The sequence below is a fragment of the Triturus cristatus genome, chromosome 8 (assembly GCF_964204655.1).
Source record: "Triturus cristatus chromosome 8, aTriCri1.1, whole genome shotgun sequence".
In the NCBI taxonomy this organism is placed as follows: Eukaryota; Metazoa; Chordata; class Amphibia; order Caudata; family Salamandridae; genus Triturus; species Triturus cristatus.
In genome coordinates, this window is record NC_140591.1 from 1151868386 (window position 1) to 1151887508 (window position 19123).

Here is a 19123-nt window from a genome sequence, read left to right on the forward strand (position 1 = left end):
CCCTATGGCTGGGGGGTGGCAGGGGTGATGGGTAACATAAGCCCTATGAGTGGGGGTGGCAGGGGTGATGGGCAACATATGCCCTATGGCTGGGGTGGCAGGGGTTTTGGGCAACATAAGCCCTATGAGTGGGGGTGGCAGTAGTGATTGGCACCAGGTCCCCTATAAGTGGGGGTGGCAGGAGTGATGGGCACCAGGTCCTCTATGAGTGGGGGTGGCAGTAGTTATGGGCAACAGGTCCCCTATCAGTGGGGGTGGCAGTAGTGATGGGCACCAGGTCCCCTATGAGTGGGGGTGGCAGGGGTGATGGGCAACAGGTCACCTATGAGTGGGGGTGGCAGTAGTGATGGGCAACATATGCCCTATGGCTGGGGGTGGCAGGGGTGATGGGCAACAGGTCCCCTATGGCTGGGGGTGGCAGTAGTGATGGGTACCAGGTCCCCTAGGAGCGGGGTGGCAGGGGTGATGGGCAACAGGTCCCCTCTTGCTGGGGGTGGCAGTAGTGATGGGCACCATGTCCCCAAGGAGTGGGGTGGCAGGGGTGATGGGCAACAGGTCACCTATGAGTTGGGGTGGCAGTAGTCATGGGCAACATATGCCCTATGGCTGGGGGTGGCAGGGGTGATGGGTAACATAAGCCCTATGAGTGGGGGTGGCAGGGGTGATGGGCAACATATGCCCTATGGCTGGGGGTGGCAGGGGTTTTGGGCAACACAAGCCCTATGAGTGGGGGTGGCAGTAGTGATTGGCACCAGGTCCCCTATAAGTGGGGGTGGCAGGGGTGATGGGCACCAGGTCCCCTATGAGTGGGAGTGGCAGTAGTTATGGGCAACAGGTCCCCTATAAGTGGGGGTGGCAGTAGTGATGGGCACCAGGTCCCCTATGAGTGGGGGTGGTAGGGTTGATGGGCAACAGGTCACCTATGAGCGGGGGTGGCAGTAGTGATTTGCAACATATGCCCTATGGCTGGGGGTGATAGGGGTGATGGGCATTATAAGCCCTATGATTGAGGGTGGCAGGGGTGATGGGCAACATATGCGCTATGGCTGGGGGTGGCAGGGGTGATGGGCAATATAAGCCCTATGGGTGGGGGTGGCAGGGGTGATGGGCAACAGGTCCCCTATGGCTGGGGGTGGCAGGGGTGCTGGGGAACATAAGCCCTTTGGGTGGGGGTGGTAGTGGTGCTGGCTATACAACCCCTATAGTGAACTGTTGTTAGTGGCCAGGATGTGGATCCCCTGTGTGTGTGCCATTTTGCGGGTACGTGTCGTTTGTTTGTGTGGCAGGTGTCTGACTTACCGCCTGCGCCATCGGCGTCGGTTCCTGATCCAGTCATAGATGTAAAGTACTGGTATGACGTGCGCGATGGGATCCATGATGTGTTCGTCTCGTACACGCTGCTTGTTGCTCCGTCTCGTACCCGCTGCAAGCTGGTCCGTCACGTAGCCGTGGATTGAGTTGTGGCGCGAATCATAGCTGATATGCTTGTTTTCCGGATGCTGTGACGTGCCGTACGTGGCGACCCGTCCGGTGCGTAGGAAGTACGCATCGTACTTGTCAGGCCGGAAACCGCTATGGATACTGGTTCTGGGCGACTCGGTTCGGCGTTAGGAGTTACGGCTCGGACGGAGAATGGAGCTTGAATCACAGCCTACGTCTCGGTCGTGTTTTTGGCAGTTATGCGCATCGTACTTCCTCTACAGGACGGACCGGCTACGGGTACATGTCGGTCACACGGTAAGGCTACGGACAGCTCTCGGAGAGCTGTCCGACCCGGTATCAGCATCGACCCTTTAGATGGTATTTGTCAAAACTTGAGCTCATTCCTGGGTAGCAGTGCTTCTGAGCAGCAGGTCTTAATCAAAGGAACACGTGTAAAGCATTTAAACAGCACCAAAATAATCAATGAAGAAATCAGCAACACACCAAAGTGGTCTGACACTAATTTATAAAAATAGACTGACACCACAATGAAAAAGATCCACTGGAGGGTTCCAGAGAAATAAAATATACAAGGTATAGGAAATGAACTTGTTCGACTCAACCCTGAATAAGCACTGGAAAATTCACTTAGAAACGTAGAAACATTTTCATCAAAACGTTTAGGCTAGCACTTACACAATGAACAAGTATAAACTATACAAAACTATATCCAATATGTACAAAACAAGTAATAACATGATGACAGGAATCTAACCATAAAACTTGTTAGGCATTCTACTGGTTCTTTCACTTTTTTCCGTAACACAACTTAATTTTTACTTCTCATTTATTTATCTGTTTCATGTACAATTTTGTCAAGTTTTGCAAGGTGTGACATATGCCACAGCTACCCTTTGGCAGTTTTTACAGCCTGACCCTTTATGCCAACTATGCAGGTAGGTTCCCTGAACTTTGACTTCCCTTTTTGCAACAACACCAGGTCTATAATGTAAACACAACCCCCTACCTTAAAGGTGACGTTCCACCACTTTCTCATATTGTTCATTTTCTCACACTTTTCACAATTGAATTTATTACTGGAACTTACAGCCTTAGGTATTCTGTTCAACACATCACATTTTTCATAGAACATTATGATTTTCCAAAATGGATTTAATGCAGAAACAACTTTCCTGCCTATCATCAACTCAAGTGGTACTGTACCTCTAACAGAGTGTGGAGTAGTTCTGTAGGCCCAAACTAAATCTGTGATAGCAACCTCACAATCAACTTTAGCCGTAATAGAACACTGAATGCTCTCCACCAACAATCTGCTGAACTTTTCTACTTTGCCATTTGCTTGGGGATGATACAGTGGCATGTGTACATGTTTCACACCCACCTTGCTCACAAAATTCAACATAACAGAGGAAGAAAATTGTACTCCATTTTCATTTTATAGTTCCTCTGGAACTCCTTCCTTGCTGAAGACATCCTGTAAATAACAAATCACTGACTTTGTAGTGTGTTCCTACACACCTGTTACTTCCACCCACCTGGATAAGTGATCTATCATTACAATGAAATACTTCACACTATTGGGTAAAATGTGAAAGGGCCCTAAAATGTTACAGCAACTCGCTGCCATACTCAGTCTGGAATAGGATTAGGAGGGGGAATTGACGTTACCAAATGTTTGTCACTATACGAGCATTGCACATATTCCCTCACCAACATCTCAACCTCTCGATCCACACTAGGTCACCAAAAATCATGACACCAATTTGTCACCCCTAAAAACTTGTTTTCTAGTGATAGTTTGTCTGCCACTCTGAAGAATGGTTATAGACTCACAACAACTGACCTTTCTTTAGGCCAGCTTGTGATAAAAAAAAACGTCATGATTAGTTTCAACACATCATCCTCCTCTAGCGTGCTGTGGCACTTTTTGATATCTGAAGAAATCATCTGGTCCTCAACAATGGTTAAAATGCATTCTTCTATTTCCTCTTGTACATTTGTGTCCACCCTCCCCATCTTCTACAGGTAATCAAGAAAATAAATCTATTCTCTTTACCTTAATGTCTGATAATATATCGACCAATGGTTTATGGTCTCCTTTTAGCCAACATTTTCTACCCCGGAGATAAGGCTGGAATTTTTCTATACCCCACACACAAGCTAACTTCTCCTTCTTCATCACAAAATACTTGATTTCCACTTTCTTCATCCTCCTTGATGCAAATCCATTTGTGACTTCCTTGTTACCACCCAATTGTGAATGTACTGCCCCCATTCCATAAGAGCTAGTATCAACTGTAACATATGTTTCACAACCCTCAACATAAGCTTGGAGAGCTGGAGCTACCACTATACTGTGTTTAATTAACTGAAAATTCTCCTGACAAACTGCAGTTCAAAGAAAATCAGCTCCTTTATTTAGTAGATTTCTAAAACACTTTGTAAGCCCAGCAAACTTTTTGATGAATTTAGCTTCAAACTCACACAGTCCAATGAATGAGCACCATTGGTCTTTACCATTGGAATGAGGTGCATTAACAATACCTTCTACAATGCTGGGTTTTGGCTTCCCCCATCCTTTGACTGAACATGACCCAGATAATCAACTTTATTCCCCATAAAATATACTTATATACGGGAAAAATCTGTTACAACGCATGCATTACAAAGCATGCCATTACCCTGCATGTCGTTACAATGCGAATGGCTTGTTGCAGGTGGTAGAAGGTGTTGGATTTAACTTCAACACCTTCCCTACTATTTCACATACTGGAGTTGGAAAAGGAAATTATACTATTCAACTTCCAGCGCACCCCCGACAGCAATTCAGGGTAAAGATTTACATTGTAACTCCATATGGGGTAATAGCATGCTTTGTAACGTCATACAACCTTATATACTTATGATCTCTGATGGTCACACCATTCTTTTCTAAGGTCAACAATACTTCCTCCACTATCTTACTGTGGGATTCTTTAGCATCTGTAGGCACCAGAATATTGTCTTGAAAACTCCCCACACTGGGTTTGTGCAGCAGGAGCGGCCTGTGCAGGAAAGAGCGATGGGGTGGTGAGGCCGAGTGAGGGGGGATTTCAACGGACAACAACAAGGGGAAATTAAATAAATAATTAATTTTCCCTCGTCATCATTGTCAACATCACGATCACCCCTCACCCAGCCCCACCGTCCCACTGCTCTTACCTGCACAGGCCAAGGGTGGGTATGTGCTGTAACATCCTTGTCATAACTTTCTGAAACAACAACGCTACTGAGGCTAGTCCAAATGACATATGACAAAACCGAAATGCACCATCAGGTTTAACAAATGTTTGTAAATGATGAGAAAGCTTGTCTAAGACTACCTGATTGTATGCCTCACAAAGATAGCAAGGGATCCACGTCTGGGCATACCCCGCCAACTTAGGGCGAACAAAGCAAACACAAGGAGACGATGGACAGAGTGCTGAAACATTAAAAACACTCACCCCCAGACTGTTTTACATATAGCTGGGTCTGAACTGGGGTGGTGAAGTGAGCTAAAAAATGATGATGGATTCAACCCAGATCTGTGACTGGCGGTGAGTGTTTGAAACGTTTTAGCGCTCCGTCCAGCATCTCTATGTTTGCTTTGTTTTCCGTAAGTTGGCAGGGTATGCCCGGACGTGGGTCCCTTGCTCACTTTGCCAAAGGATTCAAGCTAGCCTGGCTGATGAGGGGTGTTACCCCGAAACCGGTCCCAGGATGCTTGTTTCTGGCTCAGGGAAGACCTGGTTTGGCAGTTCAGGCTGGACTGTTTCCATGAGGCACAGGGTCAAGGCTGATTTGAATCTAGATGGGTCTGAACTGAGTTGGCGAAGTGAGCTAAAGAACGATGATAGATTCAACCCAGATCTGCGACTGGGGGTGAGTGTCTGAAAAATGTCAGCAATCCGTCCATCATCTCTTTGTGTTTGCTTTGTGCCTATAATCTGGAGCACCAGTTAATGCATCATAAATGTCCTTCACTTTCTGTAGGAAACTATTCACCAGGGATTTACAGTGCTTTGTTGATTTGATATGATACGGTGGGCCCAGTGTCTGGTACATCATATTTTAGAAAGGAATTCACTATTTTATAAATTTCTTTTGAGGAGTTGGCTGATTGAGGGATCCTTTCTATAGGACTGTTCGCATGAGCTCTCAGAATAGCTTGATGGAATCACTGTCATAATATTGAAGACAAAAATATAGAAGACAAAAATATTGGTGTAAAAATATTGATAGTCAAAATATCGACGTCCTATCTTTAAAATGTAAATGACAAAAATATTGATGTCCAAAATATTGTTTTTTTAATATATAAAAAATAATGTTAAAACAAGTAGATTATCAAATTAACTAAAAACAATTACTTAGATATAATATACAATAAAAAATATATAATAAACACATTTAATAACAAGAAAATTATACATAAATATATAGAATTTAATATATAAATGTATATTTACTTTAAAAAAAATAAACTAATAACTTTAATTTATTTTAAAATATTAGAAATATATAAAAATTAACTATGAAATATACATACACATATAACTTAAAATATATTAATAAAGACATTATATTATAAAATAAAATACTAAAATATTTATTAATTTTTAAACATACATTGTGCACTCCATTGAGTGAAACAGTAGGAAAATTGTTGAATAGCATACGGGTAAAAATTTACTATTCCCACTACAATTACTGCAACATAGGGAAAGTGTTGGATAGCGTAGGGATAAAAAGTACTATTCCCTCTCCAGTGAGTGCAACAGTAGGGAAAGTGTTGGATAGCGAAGGGGAAAACATTACTATTCCCACTCCAGTGAGTGCAATAGTAGGGAAAGTGTTGCATAGAGGAGGGGTAAAAATTACAATTCCCACTCCAGTGAGTGCAACAGTAGGGGAAGTATTGGATAGTGGAGGGGTAAAAATGACTATACCCACTCCAGAGAGTGCAACAGTAGGGACAGTATTGATTAGCGGAGGGGTAAAATTGACTATTCCCACTCCAATGACGGCAACTATAGGGTAAGTGTTGGATAGCGGAGGGGAAAAAATTACTATTCCCACTCCATAGAGTCCAACTGTAGGGAAAGTATTGGATAGCAGAGGGTTAAAATTAATATTTTCAAAAAATAAAAATAAATAAAAAGAAACAAAATACCAACTACAATACAAAAATTGTTAACACAAAAATAAAAAACATACAAAAATATAATAAATTACAAAAGATAGAAACATATTTTAATGTTAAAAAGAACTAAAAATGAACTACAAACATTAATGTATACAAATTTAAAAAATAATTTTACAAACAAATAACTATATTTTATATAAATTAATTACAATCCAAAAATTAATTAATGATTTTTAAATAAGTTACTTCATACCATATTCCCCTATAAAACGCACAAACAACTCCTATATAATTGACACAATTAACATTTTTAACAATACATTAATTATAATTAACAAACAATTAATAATTAGTTATTAATAAATAAATTGCTACAAACACTATAAAATCAAAATATAAAATAAATACTAATAAATAAAAATGATTAATTACTTTATTCAAATTAAATTACTACCCACGCTATTCCCCAATAAACCCACAACCAACTCCTAAAAAGAAAAACATAATTTACATAATTATCAATTAATCAATTATTAAAATCTGATACCAAATTAATAATTAATAAAAAATTATTTATAAATACTAATAAATGAAAATTATTAATTACTTTATTATAATAAATTACTTCCCACCCTATTTCCCCATAAACCCACAACCTGCTCCTAAAAATAATAACACAATTTACATAATTATCAATTAATTAATACAATTTGATAACCAATTAAAAATTAATTAATAAAAAAAATATAAATACTAATAAATAACAATTATTACTTACTTTATTATAATTAAATAACTCCCCACCCTATTCCCCTATCAACCCACAACCGGGTACAGAACTAAAATACGCTAAATTTAATTGACATAAAATAAATCACTTCTAAAAAATTGACACATAAATTTAAAAAACTGCTATACTTATACAAAAAAAATAGATCACATACTTTTAACATACATACTAAAATACAGAACACTAATATAAATATCGATATTATTAACAACAATATGTTTAACAAACGATATTACTGACTTCGATATTACAGAAAACGATATTTCTTACCTTTAAGTCGATATTCTTGCAGTCAATATTCTGGCACTTCAATATTCACAACTCGATATTCTGGCACTTCGATATTAACAACTTGATATTCTGTCCATGCACCAGCTTGATGATATTTTTTTAGAGCCACTTTATAGACCTGTTCAATTAAATCATCATGTTTCACTTTCCATATCCAGATTATATGCACAGCACAGACAACTGTTTAAAAGCTTTTAATAACAAATCTGAATTTGTTGCCTTTCCACAAATGACTACAGAGGAGGTTAGGACTATAGCAACCTTAATTAAATCAGGCTCACCGCTCGACACAGCTATGATCAATATTCTGCTGAAAGGGGGAAATGCCATGCTTACTGCCTTGACCGAGTTGTACAATCTCTCCTTGAAGAACTGTTAGGTTCCAGAAGAATGGAAACATGCTATTCTCTACCCATTATTAAAGAAACTGAACTTAGATCCAGAGATAAGAAGCAATTATAGGCTCATCTCTTTACTACCTGGGGGTCAGCAAAATTCTGGAAAACATTATTAATGGAAATATTAAAGATTATCTGGAAGTTAATATTATTCTTGATTGTACCCAGACAGACTTCCGTGATGGATATAGCACTGAAACAGCTTTTCTGAGGGCCACAGAAGATTTAAAAATGATCATGGATCATGGTGGGTCCGCTGCTTAGATCCTTATGGACATGACTGCAACTTTGGATACAGTCTCCTAACCCATCCTTCTTAAGGGACTGGAAGAAGTTGGCATCACAGGAAAGGCCCACAGATGGCTTGCCTCATTTTTGGACAAACGCAGTTTTCAGGGAAGCGAAGACCCATTCATGTCATTCAGCTATCAGATGCTCTGTGGAGTTCCACAGGGCTCCTCTTTGAGCCCTACGCTTTTCAACATTTATATCCACCCATTGGCACATATCATCTCTTTTTTTGGCTTAAAGCTGATATCCTACCCAGACGACATCCAGCTGATTGTTACACTGAAACCAGATGTGGACACCATTGCCGTAAGGTTTAATAGTTGTCTAGAAAAGGTGTCAAAATTGATGACGGACAGTTTTTTAAAGATGAATGCTGAAAAAACTGAGGTCCTGGTGCTAGAGAATAAACCAACTCTCTGAGACCAAATGATCTGCCCATCTTCTCTGGCGGAACGCTCAGTCTCCAAGTCTGAAGTAAAAAGTCTAGCAATGATTCTTGACAATCAGCTAACCATATCCTCCGAAGCATAAAAGATCGCTAGGAGCTACTTTGGAATCTGTAAGTCCTGAGAAAGGTGCTCAAATGGTTTCCAGTAGAGGCATGGAGAACTGTGATACAAGGCCTGATAATGTCACATCTTGATTACAGCAATTTGCTTTATTTAGGTAGTCAAAAATCAGTAACGAAAAAAAATGTAATACTATTCAAAATGCTGCTGCTTGGATACTGTTGACTATCCCAAGAATATGTTCAGCAGACACTGTACTCAGAATCCTTCACTGCCTACATACAAGCCATAGAATGCAATTCAAGGTATTGTGTATTATTGATCAGGCAAAGCATACCACAGGTTCTCCTATCCTCCGGCAATTGGCCACCTTTTATCAGGCCAAAGAGACTTGAGGGAAAATAAACTTGAGCTTCCCTTTGTCCCAAAGACCAAGAGAGCTCGAAGTGGAGGTTGGTCTTTAACCTACCTTGCACCCACACTTTGGAACGCTCTGCTCATTAGACTCAGAATGGAGGACAATCTCATGATTTTAGGAAAATTCTCAAGGCGCATCTCTTTCGCTAATTTTTAATTTTTCCTGCTTTCACTCTAGCTTTGTTGTTATCACTGGGAAGTCTGATTTTTAGGTAGCCATGCGCTTTCTACAAGTTGTGAATAGATTTGAAGGACAACCAGTTGAAACTGTACCACACCTACTGTGGCTCTCAATACCACTTTTACTACCTTTACCATGACTCTCATTACTAAAAACCAAATGTTGCCCTTTATCCTGAAAACTGACCATCACAAGATAAATGTGCGGATTTTCAGATTCCAATTGTTTTTCATCTTGCTGTGAAGACTATACTTTTGGCTATATCAATTGTCTCATCCAATGCATGATAACAATCTCTGTTGTATTGTTTCCGAATTAGACCTGCAGAAAATCTGATCTTGAATCAATCGCAAAGTAACCCCTGAAACTCACAGTAACTTGCTAATATTTTTAGCAGTGTCACATATTACTCAATAGATTCACCGGGACCTTGAATCCGAGTAAAAAAATGTATGTCTGTTACGTACCAGATTTACATTCCCTTCAAAATAAGTGCTAAGTTGTTTTACCTCTACTTGAAACTAATCCATATCTTCACTATCAAAACCAGTGTATTCTGTGAAGTGGCCAAATACATCCTGACCCTTAATGCCCAAATAATTATATAGTAAGTTCATTTTTCTACCTGCTTTGAATTTCAGCCCATCAATAGTACCCAAATATGCATTGAATGATTTAAACCAGAAATGCCATTTTACCATGCCATTTTACCAGTGGCTCGACAGGTTCTTGTAGAAAATGACTAGGAGGCATAACAGTGTGCATCATCATGAAACAAAATAGGAAAAAAACACAGCTGTACACACAGTGTATGGCAATAAAGCAACAATAAAAACAAAGCATAGCACTGAAAATAATACCCTTGACTACCATCTTGGGCGACCATGGACTGTCTGGTCAGGCACACCCACTCAGGCAGACCCTACATCCCCAGGTGGGCTTAAAGCTCCACCTCTTTCAAGATGGTGTGGTCCTGGTCATTACTGAGCAGACAATCCACAGGCATGGATGGACTCAAAGCTACCCTCAAGGAACCTGAAACCCCCCATTCAAAAGGAACCAGAGCCTGAGTTATAGTTAGCTGAACTAACTATAACACCGGAATTTCTCTGGTTTTGTATGAGTGAAATGTCCAACGAAGTATAACGTGCCTGAAACCTATGGTGTTCTCAGTGAATTTCTAAGGTTTTTTAATGGCTAATTTCTAACTATAACATGCCTGAAACCTATTTTTTTCAGTGAATTTCAATGGTTTTTTAAATGCTAATTTCTAACTATAACGTGCCTGAAACCTATGGTTTTTTCAGTGAATATATAACATTCACCGTACAAATTGCACACATTCACTCCTTCCGTAAAAATTGCACAAATCAAAGAGCTTGGGAAGAGTTTATTTTCATAGCACCAAGCCGGAACAAACCCAACGTGTTTCAGCAAAACCGCCTTGGTCACTGGTAAATCCTTTCTATTTTTGTTTAAACATATATACACACAATTCTCATTACGTACATCGTGCAAAACGAGTGAAATAGAAAGTGGACTGAGTAGTCAGAACTTAGTTTAAAAGTGTCGGCCATATTGTAATGGGGTTACGAGCACATATCACCAACTTTATGTATTCATTTTAAATACAATTGTTTACAAGATGGGAAATGCTAACTCCATTATTCAATTCTGTTTGTAACAACTCGGGTGATTTATACAAAATTCTGTAATCACTCTTGCCATAACCTTGGTTCCGACATTTTTTTGTAATCTTTTCTACATTTACCCGAGTCTCCTCAGTGAAAACAATGCATTTAGCTTGTAATGTTCCCAAACAAAATTGTAACCCCCAATGTCATACTCAAATAACAATGCCTTTTAGCAGCAGTGAGATAACAGAAATAATCTAGCAGGCAAATGAACAACCGCTAGTAACATCTTAGAGGAAAGGAAGATATTAATCACAAATAAGACCACTTATACGTTTCAACATTTCAAGCAAAATTGATGAGATATCTATCCAGACTTCACTCACAGATAACCTGAAATCTAACTTTCCATAATACATAAATATTATCCCAAGTGGGATAACAAGCAAAATTACAATGATAGAGCTCCCTTCTACTTGCCCAAGTGGGCATTGATTCTTGCTTGTCTTAAATGTTACAACAGCAAAGATGAATAGGTTCTTCAAAATATTCCTGCATCCATATTGTCTCACCACCTAAAGGGGGAACAAATTTACAAATCATGGCACAAACAAAATTCCAATGTTACATAAAGCAACATAATCAGTGCAAAAAATTAAATGTGAAAGTTCAGTAAAACATTGTTAAAATTATACAGATGCACACTACTAGAGGCATAGAGAACCATAATCACATTTATACTTATTTCATTTGCCTGTCATCCAGAAGAGATATTTACAAGGGCCATAATGATTATTGTAGCTACTAGAAATGAGCCTAGTAGCACTAAGGATAAGTACAATTAAAATGAAACTACTATGATATTCAGAATCACTACCTAGTTCATTCACCCAAAAACCAGCACAATTCTTCTTCCGAATTAAGGCCACCTGGAATTTCCGTGTCTAGTTCCAAAATATAATTAGACTCTAATTGGTGCAGTCTACGAATCCTATCCCCGCCTGTAATAGTTCGAGGGACCCGATCAATTACAAAAAATTGCAACAAGTTGTGGTTGCTTTTATGTAATTCCTCAAAATGTCGCGCCACTGGAGACATCTTATCTTTATTTTGTATTGCTCTCATATGTTCCAAAACACACTTTTTTGCAGCAAACATAGTACTGCCAACATACTTCTTAGCACATGGGCAGACTAGAACATATACGCAAAAGTCAGAGAGATAAGTCAGATGTTTTTCTATTGTTCTCTCTGAGTCTGTCACCGGATAGTAAATATCTTTTATGATGGAACTAAACTTGCATGCTTTACAAGACATGCAAGTGTGGAAGCCTTGAATGGCTGTGTTAGTGGATTTAGTTAGTGAGACTTCATTCATACATAATCTGTCCTTTAAGGAATTAGCCTTTCTGAATGTAATATTAGGAGAGTCATTAAGAACGCCTTCCAATGTAGGTTCTGTTTTTAAGATTCTCCAGTGTTTTTTCAAACAGTTTCTCAAATCTTGTGAGCTTGAGTTGTAAGTTGTTATGTATCTAATAGTGTTGTCATCTTCTTTGCTATTCCTTATCCTTAGGGGCTAGCAGCTCAACCTGTTTAAGATTGGCAGCTTTAATACGTGCTTCCTTAATGGATTTAAGATTATATCCCCTGTCCAGGAATCTATCAGTCATACAATCACATTCTTTCTCAAAGTCATTGTCTGAACTGCAATTCCTCCAAGCCCGGAGGAATTCCGCATACGGGATACTCTGAATCAGTACTTTGGAGTGTCCACTTTCTGCATGCAATAGAGTATTCCCTGCAGTCTTCTTACAATAGAGTCTAGATGTTAATCGATCATTAACTACTTCCACTTGTAAACCCAAAAATTCAATACAGGAATCACTTATATTGCTCTCAAATCTCAGATTAACCTCATTCCTATTCAGAGTAATCATTAGCTTGCTCCTGACTGCCATCCCAGATTTTAAAAAGGTCATCAATATACCGCAACCAGATTCTCATACGGTCGCGGTATTGAGTGTATGTCCTGGGCACCTGCTGCTCCCACCACCCCATAAGGAGGTTGGCATAACTGGGCGCAAAGCAGGTACCCATGCAATTCCCCTGTTTCTGTCTAAAAAAACCTCATTAAAGATGAAAAAATTGTTCTGAAGACAAAATGTAATCATCAACAAGATCATATCATTGTGTTGTAGAAAAGAGATCGACCGGGATTTTAGAAAATGTTTGCAAGCCTGGACACCATCATCATGTTTGATAGCAGTGTACAGACTGCATACATCCAGTGTAATTAATAAATAACCTTTTTGCCAAATCACATCCTTGATTTTATTTAAAAAACATTTTCTATCTTTTAAATAGGAAGACAAGCTTTCTACATAAGGTTGCAAAAAATAATCAATATACTTGGAGGTTTTTTCCAATAAGGAACCCATCGAGGACACAATAGGCCTCCCCGGAGGTCTCAATGGGTCCTTATGCAACTTAAGCAATAGGTAAAGAATAGCCACTTTGGGTGTACGATTTAAGAGAAAAGAGTATTCATCCCACTCTAAGATTCCCTGCGTGTGCCATAATTTAAGCATGTGATGATATGTGGTATTGGAATCCTCAATCATGGCTTTAGATGCTTTCTCATAACAATCCTGATTCTCTAACTGGTGTGTGCCTTCCTGTAAGTAAACTCCCACATTTAACACGACAACAGAGATTTTATAGCCATTTTTTGCTTTTTATTTAGATTGTCATGATGCCATTTTCTTTTCTTAGCCAATGTTTTAAGATCATTGATCACCAAAGTTTTAAAGATATCAATACCACATGGAGGAAGTGCAGGTTGAAGTTAGATTTAGGTCTAAATTCATTGGGACAACTTAAATTCACTTTATAACCTAATGACTGAGAATTAATAGGTGTTAATTCCGAATTGTCAAACTCCAATTCCTTTAAAGCAATCAGAGTATCCACCTCATTGATGGATTCTTCGGCAGGAATGACTACAGTTGAGACATTATAAGGGGAGACGTTCTTAACTTTCAGTTTGTGCCATTTCCGCAGTCTCAATTTTCTTACAAAATGATACAAATCAACCCTTTCTTGTGGATAAGAAAATGAGGTTGTAGGACAAAAGGATAAACCATAGTGTAACACATCGTGTTCAATAGTACTCAGAGGACGGGTCAAAAGATTTACCACATTCCTGTAGTCCTTCACTTTCCTCGTCTCTTCTGACCCCTTGTTTACATTCCCACTGGGGTAGTTGTTGTTCTTCCTCCATCCGCCCCACCTGATTTGTTTGCAGATGGTATTTGTTCTCCAATGGTTTTTCCTCATCCTTTTACTCGGCCGTTGTAGGCCCTTCCTCTTCCCCGGCCTCTGTCTATCTGCCAGTTCTGTTGATTTTTCGTTTGATTCAGCAATCTAAATTCCTCCCCAAAAATTTTCGGCACGGGTAAGACTTTCTCAGTTAAAAGTGTCCCATCCTCTGAGATATCACTCTCACTGGCATCACTTTCTGCTCCACCAATTGCCCTTGTTTCATCTGTACTCTCTCGAACTTCTTTACAGCTCATATTATCAAATCTGCGGCTAAAAGTAAACACTCTGCGGATTGCTAGTCAATCTCATCTCTCGAGAATTTTCTTTCCTTTTTGGCTCTAATTTCTTCCACATGTTTTTCAATCTTTTTCAAAATATCCTCAATCCTTGTTGTAAATATCTCCAGATTTTCTTCTTTTTGAATTTCTTCCTTGAGCTCTGCAATTGATTTGAGCAAAGCTGCACGTTCTTTCCAAGCAAACTTTATCAGTATTGTGAGCATACGATTAGAGCAATCCATCAAATTACTCGCCCATTCATCTGCTAGATCCTCATAAGATGAGCAATGAGGATCCTAAACCCTCCAGGACTCTTCTGTCTTCTTGATACTTTTCTAATGTTGTAGCTTCCCACCATTTGGAAATTTCTTTCCTCATCAGCTTTTCCAATTTCCGATACTTTTGATGTAAAGATGTGGGCAATGCTACCTTCTCACGAGCCTGCAGTTGATTAGCTGTTTCAATAAACATTGTCTTGGCTCTCAGCCTTCTTCGTGCCTCTGTATCCTGTTCCATACTTGGATACTTAGCTTATATTAAGTACTTGGTTATTTCCTTCCCAGAAAGATTCTTAATCTTGTGTGTGAAATCCAGCTGGAAATCACACTAGTGCTGTACGGAAGCCCAATGAAAAACCTCCAAACTTGGATAAAGCGGGGTTTAGAGGGAACACAGCGGCGTGGAGTGTCTCATATCCCATTAATAGACACTGGGGTGCTGATTCGGATCCTGGAGAAACCGGGTACGAACCGTCGGTCGGAGCGTTTTCTCCGTCCGACTCGTACCCGGGAAATAAACATTACAAACATGCAAGTACGATTCCCACGGAAACACCACTTCCGTACGAATCGTAAAAAACACCGACCGATGAGAAAATACATACCAATGTGATCTGAGACAGCGCCGACGTGACGTCGGGACGCATTCAGGCTGCGGTTCATGAACCAGGAAGTACGATCCGCACCGACGTCACCCCGCACAGATAAAATTCTCCACCTGCCAAAAACTGCCGGGAAATCAGGACGACGCGCACAAGGAGCACCTGTACGCAACGGACAGCCATGGACCCGAACCTACGTGTCATCCCAGCCCTCATAGCAGTCCACCTGCTCTACAGACACCGCAGAAGGTCAGAATAACACCCAGGGGCAAAGGGGGGAGGGCAGGGGCAGGACACATAACCCCCACCCAAGTCACAAATTACACATGCCCTGGACATACCTGACCTGCAGGACCTGGTCACCTCGAGGGGGTGGGGGCGTGTCCAGCAAGCAAGCGTCCGCCACAACGGAAGTGGATATTGATGCGAACCGGCAATACAACAATACTGCTACGTACCGTACCCAGGCCTTAAGGGCTTGGGTACGGGTCGTACCACGCCCACCACTACGTCACCCCAACAATGGCGGTACGGCCCGTACCCACGTTCTAAAGGCCTGGGTACGGGCCGTACCAGCATTGTTGGGGTGATGTAGGAGTACGCGTGGTACGACCTGTACCCACGCTCTGAAGGGCTGGGTACGGTGCGTACCCCTACGGCACCCCATTGGGGGTCTGCACCGTACCCAGGCCTTCAGAGCGTTGGTACGGGTCGTACCACGCGTACCCCTACATCACCCCAACAATGCTGGTACGGCCCGTACCCAGGCCTTAAGAACGTGGGTACGGGCCGTACTGCCATTGTAGGGGTGACGTAGTGGTGGGCGTGGTACGACCTGTACCCACGCTCTTAAGGCCTGGGTACGGTACGTACCCAGGCCTGCAAATCATGGGTACGGGAATGTACGGAGCGTACCCCCACCCGTGTATGAATGTAGCGTACCCACACCCCACCAGTGTATGTACGGAGCATACCCACACCCGTGTATGAATGGAGCACACCCACACCCGTGTATGAATGGAGCGCACCCACACCCCACCAGTGTATGTACAGAGCGTACCCACACCCGTGTATGAATGGAGCGCACCCACACCTGTGTATGAATGGAGCGTACCCACACCCCACCAGTGTATGTACGGAGCGTACCCACACCCGGGTATGAATGGAGCGCACCCACACCCGTGTATGAATGGAGCATACCCACACCCCACCAGTGTATGTACAGAGCGTACCCCCACCCGTGTATGAATGGAGCGTACCCACACCCGTGTATGTCCCGACCGTACATGCCCAGACATAGGAGGGGTGGGTGCAGAGTCCTCCCAGCAGTGCCCAGACATAGGAGGGGTGTGTGCAGAGTCCCCCCAGCAGTGCCCAGACACAGGAGGGGTGGGTGCAGAGTCCTCCCAGCAGTGCCCAGACATAGGAGGGGTGGGTGCCTATCACTCCCAGCAGTGCCCAGACACAGGAGGGGTGGGTGCAGAGTCCTCCCAGCAGTGCCCGGACATAGGAGGGGTGGGTGCCTATCACTCCCAGCAGTGCCCAGACACAGGAGGGGTGTGTGCCTATCACTCCCAGCAGTGCCCAGACACAGGAGGGGTGTGTGCCTATCACTCCCAGCAGTGCTCAGACACAGTAGGGGTGTGTACAGAGTCCTCCCAGCAGTGCCCATTGAAAAAAAAGGGTGCAGTACCCACAGATACAATGCCCACAATAGTCAGTCAGGTGCTCAAAGACCCTGCAGAACACGTAACATGTGTGCGAGGCTGGGAGTACACACATGCATAGTGTGTAAAAGGGAACATGTCCACATGAAATAACTACAATATACTCCACACACAAGTACAGTGACCACCAAGGATGCCACAAATGATGCAGGTGGAGACATTGCCCAGCATGCATGGCCAAAGTAGAACAGATCCGTCATACACCAAGGATATGTAGACACAGCTCAGCACAACATTTTGGAAACACCCTGCAGGGAAGATGTCAGGGTCCACAGAGGAAGGGACACACCTTGGGACAATGTCACCATGCAGTAAGAGCATACATGAACAAAGTTATTTGGCAAATACCTTGTGATGGCACACAGTTACCAGGGTCCATCCCATGAGCAGCACACCACTACATTTGCCAGACACCTAACACATTATCCCCACCCCAAACATGGAGCAGCACGACCAACAGCAATACCAGAAAAGCAGTAGTGTGCAAAGGGAAAAAAACCATAGCTTTATTCAGCATAAAAAAACGATTTGTAATTAAAAGTTGAATATGTACAAGGCCCATAGGGCAATCCATAGTCCAATTCCTGGTGGGGGACACATAGGGACGCGTGTCCCTTAGCTTGCCTGCACAGTTCATACCTCCTTTGCTTTCACAGGGGGGGGGGCATCGTGTGGGGGGGGGAGGACCAGGCACCGCAGGGACTGGAGGGGCAAGGGTAGGTGTTGTGGGTGCAGGGACGGAGGACTCCACCACAGGGGGTGGGGCAGCGCCAAAGGTGGAGGTCAGAATGGCGCTGCACACGGTTGCAAGGTCCCCCAGCGTCTCCCCTGCACCCAAAGGAACCACAGGCCCCAAGGAGGGGGGGGTCGGAGGGATGGGTCGCAGCACTACTGGGGGAGGGTGTGGACAGGGGGGGACTCAACCACCCTGACCGGGGACTCCTTTAACCGCTTGCGGGGTGGTGTCACTTTGGGGCTCAGGGACAGAGCGGCCATGAAGGAGTCTTTGGTGGAATCCTGGCCAGGAGAGCTGAGGGGAGTGGATTTGGAGGTATTGGGTTGTGATGAATGTGGACTCCCACTGTGGCTGCGTGTCTTCCGTTTGCCCCCCGACCCAGTGGGTGTGCCTACTTCACCCTGTGTGTGAGTGACAGGAGGTGTGCGCTTGGCCTTCCCTGGAGGTGTGGTGCCTGTGTCTGGTGGGGTGCATGCATGGCTATGTCTGGGTGTGCTTTGGACAGGCATGGGAGTGGGACGTGTGGATGGTGCAGGGGTAGGGGGGGACGTAGCGCTGCAGGAGACCCACTGCTGCAGTCAGTGTCGAGTCAATGGACCTCAGCAACTGGCGTTGGTCAGGCTGCGCAGCTGAGATGCCCTCCATGTATACCTCCATCTGGGTGAGCACTCGTGTGTGGCCATGGAGGACATTAAGCATCGCAGTCTGACCAACCTGCAACTGGCGCAGGATGTCCACAGACTCGGCATTGGCTGCAGCAGTGGAGACAGGGGCAGGGGGTGCGGTGCCTGGCAAGAAGGAGACACGTGGTGACCTAGCACGGCGGGAAGGGACCAGAGCAAGTGGGAGGCAGGTGAAGGGAATCGAGGGGGCGGGTAGAGATCGAGTGCTGCTGTCAGCTGTGGGAGCAGCCTCCGCCCCCTATAGGAGATCAGCCTCTGACCCGTCAGCGTCATAGTTGGTGGTGTTACTGGACAGGTCCTCCGCCTCACTCCCCTCGGCCTCCGTGCCACTCGATGCGCCAGACAAGACAGCACTGCTGCCACTGGTGCCTGCTC